Source organism: Rutidosis leptorrhynchoides, chromosome 7, assembly GCF_046630445.1.
Source record: "Rutidosis leptorrhynchoides isolate AG116_Rl617_1_P2 chromosome 7, CSIRO_AGI_Rlap_v1, whole genome shotgun sequence".
Lineage (NCBI taxonomy): Eukaryota > Viridiplantae > Streptophyta > Magnoliopsida > Asterales > Asteraceae > Rutidosis > Rutidosis leptorrhynchoides.
The window spans coordinates 292,332,808-292,340,498 of record NC_092339.1 but is presented as its reverse complement, the minus strand read 5'-3'; positions in this window follow the sequence as shown (position 1 = coordinate 292,340,498).

Sequence of the window (7,691 nt, the reverse complement as noted above, 5' to 3'; positions counted from 1 at the left end):
TATTGCTAGAGGTGTGGGGCCCAGATTGTCTCTAGGCTTCCCACTAATTTTTTGTAAGTTTTAAAACTTTTAAGTTTATTATAATAATAATAATAATAATAATAATAATAATAATAAAATAATAATAATAATAATAATAATAATAATAATAATAATCTCTATCTCTTTATCTCTATCTCTATCTCTATCTCTATTAAAGTAAACACACAATTAAGTGACAAATCACCTTAAAAATAAATCCTAGCCATCCAATCTTTTAATCATCTCTAAATCACAGCCATTCATTTCAAAACCAACCCTTAATCACGTGATAATCCTTGATTCAGAGATAATCTGACAAAATTAACCTTAAAAAACGTACGGGGTTTAGCCTAGGGATCTTTCCATCTCAAATTCATTTGCAAGCTACGCAGTCTTCTTCAACCCTTCAAAACTCTCTCATCTTAAATCACTAACACTCAGCTAATCAACAATATCTATATCACTCGGTATTCATCAGATTCAAAATCTCTAATTCACATATCATATCAAACCCGATGAATATCACTCGGGTCTTTTCAGAATAAAACCACGATCCGTTCTTCATCGGCATTAAGCATCGAAGGTAAAATCCATCAGTTTGATAGCGATTTAATTATTCTGCCTTTCAGATATATGTATTTATATGTATATGTATATGTATCTATACGTGTATATTCGTCCTCGGTTTAAATCGTTAGTAGAATACTAGGGTTTTGAATTTTGAGGGCGACTTTATTGACATATGATAACTTGATTCCAGTGCAGGTTTTGAGTTTTGCCTGAGTAATTCTTACTTTTTTTCGCCTTTTGATTGGTGCAGACCTTGGACCGATCTCTTTAACCATCATCTCCTTCTTTCATATCTCTTCCTAAAGCTAAGGTATTCAGCTAACAATATTTGTGTATTTAACATGCGTTCTGCTAATATTTCTCAACAATTGATTGCTTGAAGTTGAAATGACTTTGTGTTTTTGTTTGCTTAAAAACATAAATTTGGTTTGTTTGAAGTTGTTAACTCATTGATGGGATGAATGCATTTGGTTTTGTAAAGTTGAAATTTTCTTAAATTAGGCAAAATATATGTACCATCTTTGATGCACATTAGGTGCTCGATGAAATGACGGAGATGAATATAAGCAGTCATTGCATATTTAAAGTGTTTAGTGTTTCTATACCCAGCATTGTGTTTAAAATCAACATCAGTCATAAAAAATCTACGCAAACATCCATTATCCATCTACATTTGGGTTCTATGCTTGAATTATTGAGGTTGTAGTTCTCAAGAGTTTGGTTATAGAAGGAATCTTTTAACAAGTACATGGCTTTGTTTAGGAGTGTAACTGTGTAAGCAATAAGGCTTTAAGTTAAAAAATGATGTGTATGTGAATCTTGATATATTTATAAAGTACTTGGTATTGTTCAGGTGTCTAAGCAATAAGGCTACAAGCAAATACCTAAATCTATACATGCGAATTTAAAAGGTTATTTTATTTTGGCACTCTTATTGAAAGGTAAGGTTCTATTTTATATGTGATTTCATTTCAACATATTTATTTTCTAGGGTTAGGTTTTGCTAATTCTCCAATCAATAAGATTTAATTTCAGACAGCTTTTCTCATTTCAAGAATTGAAAGGTTGTTGTTTCGTGTTTTGTTTTTCATTATTTCTTCAATTATATATATATAGTAGTCGATTTGGTGTTTTAGTGTTTTATTATTAATTGTTACGTAGTACTAAAGATAGAAGATACAGAATAATTGTTTCTCTATCTCAATGATTCTTTTAAAGGTCAAATAGCAGTGGAGTTTTATTGCATTACCTTTACAACAAATGGATTCGAGCGAGTTTCGATTTTAGTTGATTCCGGTATGTATTTCTTCAATTTCTTTTGTGTTTGTTGTAGCTCTTGATAGTAGTGATGGTGTAGTATTACTTGGAAGATGACATACAATTCATAGTGATTAAAGATTGTGGTGGCAGAAGTCAATGTACTTAGAAGGTGCCGTTCTTTGGATGTTAATCTTATATTAGTGAAAAGAGGTATGTTTAGGTTGTTCACTTCGTATATTTTGGGATTCGTAATATATTAGTACGGAGTACTATAGTTACTGTGTTATGTATAAAATTAGATCCAAATAATCGATATGGATTTGAAATTCTATGTAAGTATTATGTATACTTTCTCCATGCAATTTTAGAGTTCTTACACTATTTCATTTTGTGAGTTGCGGTTTAAATATTCCAACTGGAGAGATCATAAAAGTTTTAAGTTACTTTTATAAAACAATAGTTTTATTGTTGGTCTGTGATTACTTTGTTAGTTTTTTAAGTTAGTCACTTCATTTCTGATGGATATCTCACTACATCCACCATTAAATGTGTAATTCACAATTAAATCTTACAGTCCAGTTTACTTCAATAAGAATCCAAGTCCCAGTACCAGTTAGAATCATAATATGTGTTATTCATATGAATGTATATGTGCATGGCTTATTGTAAGACCCGTTTATTCGTACGATGTATATATATATATATATATATATATATATATATATATATATATATATATATGTATATATATATATGTGTGTGTGTGTGTGTGTAACGAATAATTATATGTATATGTATATATATGCATGTACGCATAAAGAGTGCGAGCGTTGATCGAGGGTTGTTATACAAGTTCTAAAGTGTATGTGCGTTGCATGAATGAAGAGTTCGAAGTGTGTACGAGTGGAAGGACTCGAGTACGCGAAAAAGGGGCAAAATGGCTGTTGAGCCGCGGCGTGGGACCAGTGGGGCGTGGCGCGACATCACGTTGATTTCACAAACAGTCGCTCGACAAAAAAAAACCATCAGACATGCTGTTGGGGCGCGACGCGGAGGAGGAAGGCGCGTCGCGGCTCCTCTGGGAGTTTGGTTCCGGATTTTGCAATTTTAAAGGGAAAGTGAGGGCGTTTTGGTCATTTCGCATATTGGACAGATTTTATCCCCAAATCTGGTCCACTCATTCATTATTTTCATTTTCATTTCCATTTTCTTTCTCACTTAACATGTATCGTTCTTCTTTGCTTGTGCGCCACAAAGTTGCATCAATTCTTGCACTTTTTGTTGAAGAGTTGATAAAGAAAGCTAATTGCTTTGCTGGAGTTTTTTAGGTAAGTGTTTCTTCTAATTGTCTTTGTATTAGTAGTATTTTATGTTGCTAATTTTGTAATCAGTATGGAACCACATTTCTTGGGATGGCTGGATTAATCAGGACTCCAAGATACCATTTAAATAAGGATGCTCATATTTTTGGTGAATTCATACATAATATTCATTATACGTAACTTTCTATGTTTGTCTTATAATTTATGTTTGACTTGCATTATGTGTAACTTTCATACATAACTGAATTCATTAATCTTAATCTACATATTCATTTGCAGAGTATACACAACTGTAGGATGCGCAGATGTATACGACCTCAACCTTCTTTAGCTATTACGACTTGCACATCCTCAAACATAGGTATCCACTAGGTATGTAGTTAGCCATTACGACTTGCACATCCTCAATTCCATCTTTAAGGAATTAAAATGATCTGAGCCATTATTTAAAGAAATTGATTACATCATGACCATTAAAATTGAAACATCAGCTTAATAACATCATAATGGTAATCTGCCGGTCCTAGAAAGAAATAATAGTTTTCTGAGTGTTTTAAACTTATAAGCCGTTTGGTGCCCATTTGGACCCATCTGATCCTTTTTGCCGTTTTAGTATCAAATTGGGTAAAGGTTGTTTGGACACATCTACTATGTTGTCCTAGGTGTGTTTTCAATTTTTGGTGTTTTCAAAAATGAGATTTACATGTATTTTAATTAAACGGTTTGTTAAAAATTATTTAAGGAAAGGTGCATATTTTGACCCGTTTGGGTGATTTTGAGGTTTTGAAGTTACCAAGACATTTAGAATATGATATTGGAGCTGCTGGATGATTTTCGGTCAAACGGGTCAACAGGATAAAAATAACAGTCATCAACCCATTTTATGTTATTTTGGGCAAAAAAAGTTAAAATTACTCTTGGGTTTACTTTACGCTCTCGAAAATTAAAAAGGGTAATTTCCTATGAAAGCTAATTATTAAGTTAGAAATTAGATCCGACAACCTTCAAATTTGTATATGATGTGTTTGATTTTGTCGAGTCTGAACGGGTTTTGAACGGTTGGTAAAACTAGACTTTTATGTTGTATAAAACTGAAGTGGGTTGAAATTTCCACATCTGATCAGCATTCTATGTCGATGTTTCTTAGTGAGACTTTTTAAAGTCGTTATAGGTTTCTCCTAATACAATTTTCGTAATGTATAAATGTGATATTTAGGTGGAAGCACAGTTTTCTCTATAATGATGGCAATGTTGACCCAAACAGATAGAAGTCTGAGCGCAATGTTAATGCAAATGTGATATTGGTTTTAAAATAGTGAAGATGTGTTTCAAGATTTAGGTACAAATTCTGCATAACTTGGGTCAACTTGCATTGAAGCACATCTATTTTATTTAAAATTCATGAATCTAATGTTCTTTGAATAATAAGCTGTCTGATTTTATCGTGCACGAAGATTAATATAATAATGTTATTGTTAATGTCAATGGAATTGACCTACAAATTCATCTATTTCTCCTTTTGATTTTTTTTTTGTTTTTATCGCATTTGCTTTTTTTAATAATTTTTTTTGTTCAGCAGAGAAACTGTGGGTATAGAGTTTTGTACGCAAATCGGTTTTGTTACACTCAATCATGGTGTATACGGTCCTTGCGGCAAACGAACTGTTGATTGAGCTTGCATATGCAACCCCCGGTATGGTTGTTTATTGTTATGTATTTGTGTAAATTATAGATGTTAACAATGTACATTTTTGTTATTACTATGTGTTGTATTAGCACAACAATCGCATATCATTAGCTGGTGCACCTTTGTTTAGCTGCAAGAAGCTATCTTTATTAACCATTTGATGATATACTATATGTGTGAGTAGTTAAGTGTAATATTAAGATTAAACTTTTGTTTTTTAATGGAGGAAATTACCATTCTGAAATGAAAACGATAATGAAATAGAATGCTTTTTTGTGTAGGTAATACATATCAACATTAGTGGAAGAAGCAAAGGTTTTGAGTTTGTTAGTATGTCATCGGTTGAAGAAGTTGATGTAGTTGCTCAAAAAATACAACGGCTATGTAAGTGTCTCCTATAATTGTAGGTTTTTTTTTATTGTTAAAGAAGATTAAAGTTAAGTGTTTTTTTGAAAGATAAAAGTTGGTATTTTTTGGAAGAACTCTCAAATAGACTTAGAAATGTTAAATAGTCAAGCAAATTATATCTTGATTATGGGTTATTAAAACCCATTATGCTTTTTCTAATTGGGTTTATTTAACATGATTTAAAAATTATAAGTAAATCATGACCCAAATCAATTCTTTTATGACTATATGGGTTGAGATAACCATCTTCACTTTGTATTTTGAGATCCAGAATTGTGCTTTTCTTACTTAAGAATTAAGATTCACTATGATTTATTTGGGAATGCACTATTTGATGGTCAGTTACTTGATATTCATTTCACAAGATCGTTTTTCTTGGTGTAAAAAAGGATGTACCACGATGTTTCAGCGATTGACCGGGTTTTTTTTTATGAACTTGAAGTGGATGATTGAGGTATGTTCATGTTTTATGTTTTTACTTTAAATTTTGAATTAGTAAGATAAAAGAGAGACTATAAAACATAGAGCTCATTTATCTACTATATTTGTTAACAGCTGGTTAATACATTTATTTTTCATTGATGTTGGTTTTATTGCATTGTTGCATTTTTCTGTTTTACTAATGGATTTCAGTTTCTTGATTTGTGTATTGGTATTGTTGGCAGTCAAATGGTGGTTTAAAGTGTTGCATGTTATTTGATGTTTGAACAAAATAACCATTATTAGTTATTTGTCTTTTCAAGTTGAGGTTTGGTTTGGGAGGGTTTTCATATTGTTCATTGTTGATAGTGTTATATATAGATTAAGTGTAAGTGTATTGCATATATAGTATGCGTTTCTTTATTTTGTTTGTTGTGTTAAAGTTATTCATGTTTTTCGATAGATATTGTTATGTGATTTAGCTCAGATTTGGGGAGTTCTGATGTTAATTTTAAATGACAAAGTTCGAAGCAAATCATTCATCGTTGATAGACTTTGTAGATTTCGTTGACGGTTGATCACCTTTTATTGTAGTTAGTAGCAATTGAAAGCTCAAATTTGGAAGCAGAGAAGCAAAGACATTTATATTGCTTTACACATTGTTTGTGTATTTTACTTTCTTAGTCTTATCTGAGTTGAAAGGTGTTTTTTCAATTGATGGATATCATATATACCTATGCAGTTATTGTGACAGATTTAAATAGTTTATGTAATGAATCTTTGCATACTTCATGTTTTTTTTTTCTATCTATTTTGTGGGTTACTTAGGTTTTTTTACTACCTATACAAATTGTTATTTTGTTGTATTTTGTATGCTATCTCTAACTAAATTCTTCTAGAAAAATTACACTGGTATGATAAATGTGCACCATTTTGGAATTATTATCAAGTTATAGAATTTTATACATGTTGCAGGCAGGTAGATAAATTAAGCGCTGTTACCTTGAAGCAATCTGTTCATCCAAAGTATACTTCGTGTTATTATGATTTACAACGATCCAAAGTAATTGATCTGTTCATCCAAAGTATACTTCGCATTATTATGATTTACAACGATCCAAAGTATACTCATAACTACAAAGTCTCGCCTTTTTGTGATATTATGATTTACATCTTCGTCTTATTTGGTTTTTGCAATATTAATACACATTTTTATTTGACCCTTAAAAAAATTTGCGAATTTGCGGGTTTCAAGAAAGATGATTCATGCATAATCTTGATACGCGGGTGAGTATTTTTGATTTAAGCCTTCGATCATTATTAAGTCTATAATAATCTTGATTTACATCTAATATTTTGTTTAAGTACAATCTTTTTCATCAATTGTTTATTATTCATAACCTTTTTGTCAGCTACACCTATGCTATTCACATATACAGAGTATTTGGTAAGCGGTATGTCACGTCTATACTTGACTTCACGAATAGAAAGAGGTAGGCGTGTACTTACTCTTAACTAAATTATTCATTAAAAATATATCCTTTGAACTACTACAATGTTATAAAAAGTATGTCCCGAAACTCTTACTACTGTTATATGGTTGCATTTTAAGCATTTTAATGATGAATGAGTATATACATCTCGGAAAGTCTTTCATATGTCATCTTTGATTGTTAGTTGTCCAGTAATGTCAGTCGATAACTTATTGTTGGGTCACAATCAATCAAAATTGTTTAAATCGACTACTATATACATATACCGTTAAGATGATCTGATGTAATTTGTTCATAATTGTATATTGAGCTTTTATAATTTCTATTTCTTTATTCTTTATATGTAGGTAACCAGGTTTAGAGTATTTAAAGTACTTTGAATGTTCCTAATTTCTACCACGATTAAACGGTGATGGTAACGAAGGTAATTCTCTCAGATTTGCTGCCTATCACGTGGTTAACCAACTTTGTTCATGTTGTTGTCAGTACCTGATCCGTGGTATGCTGATT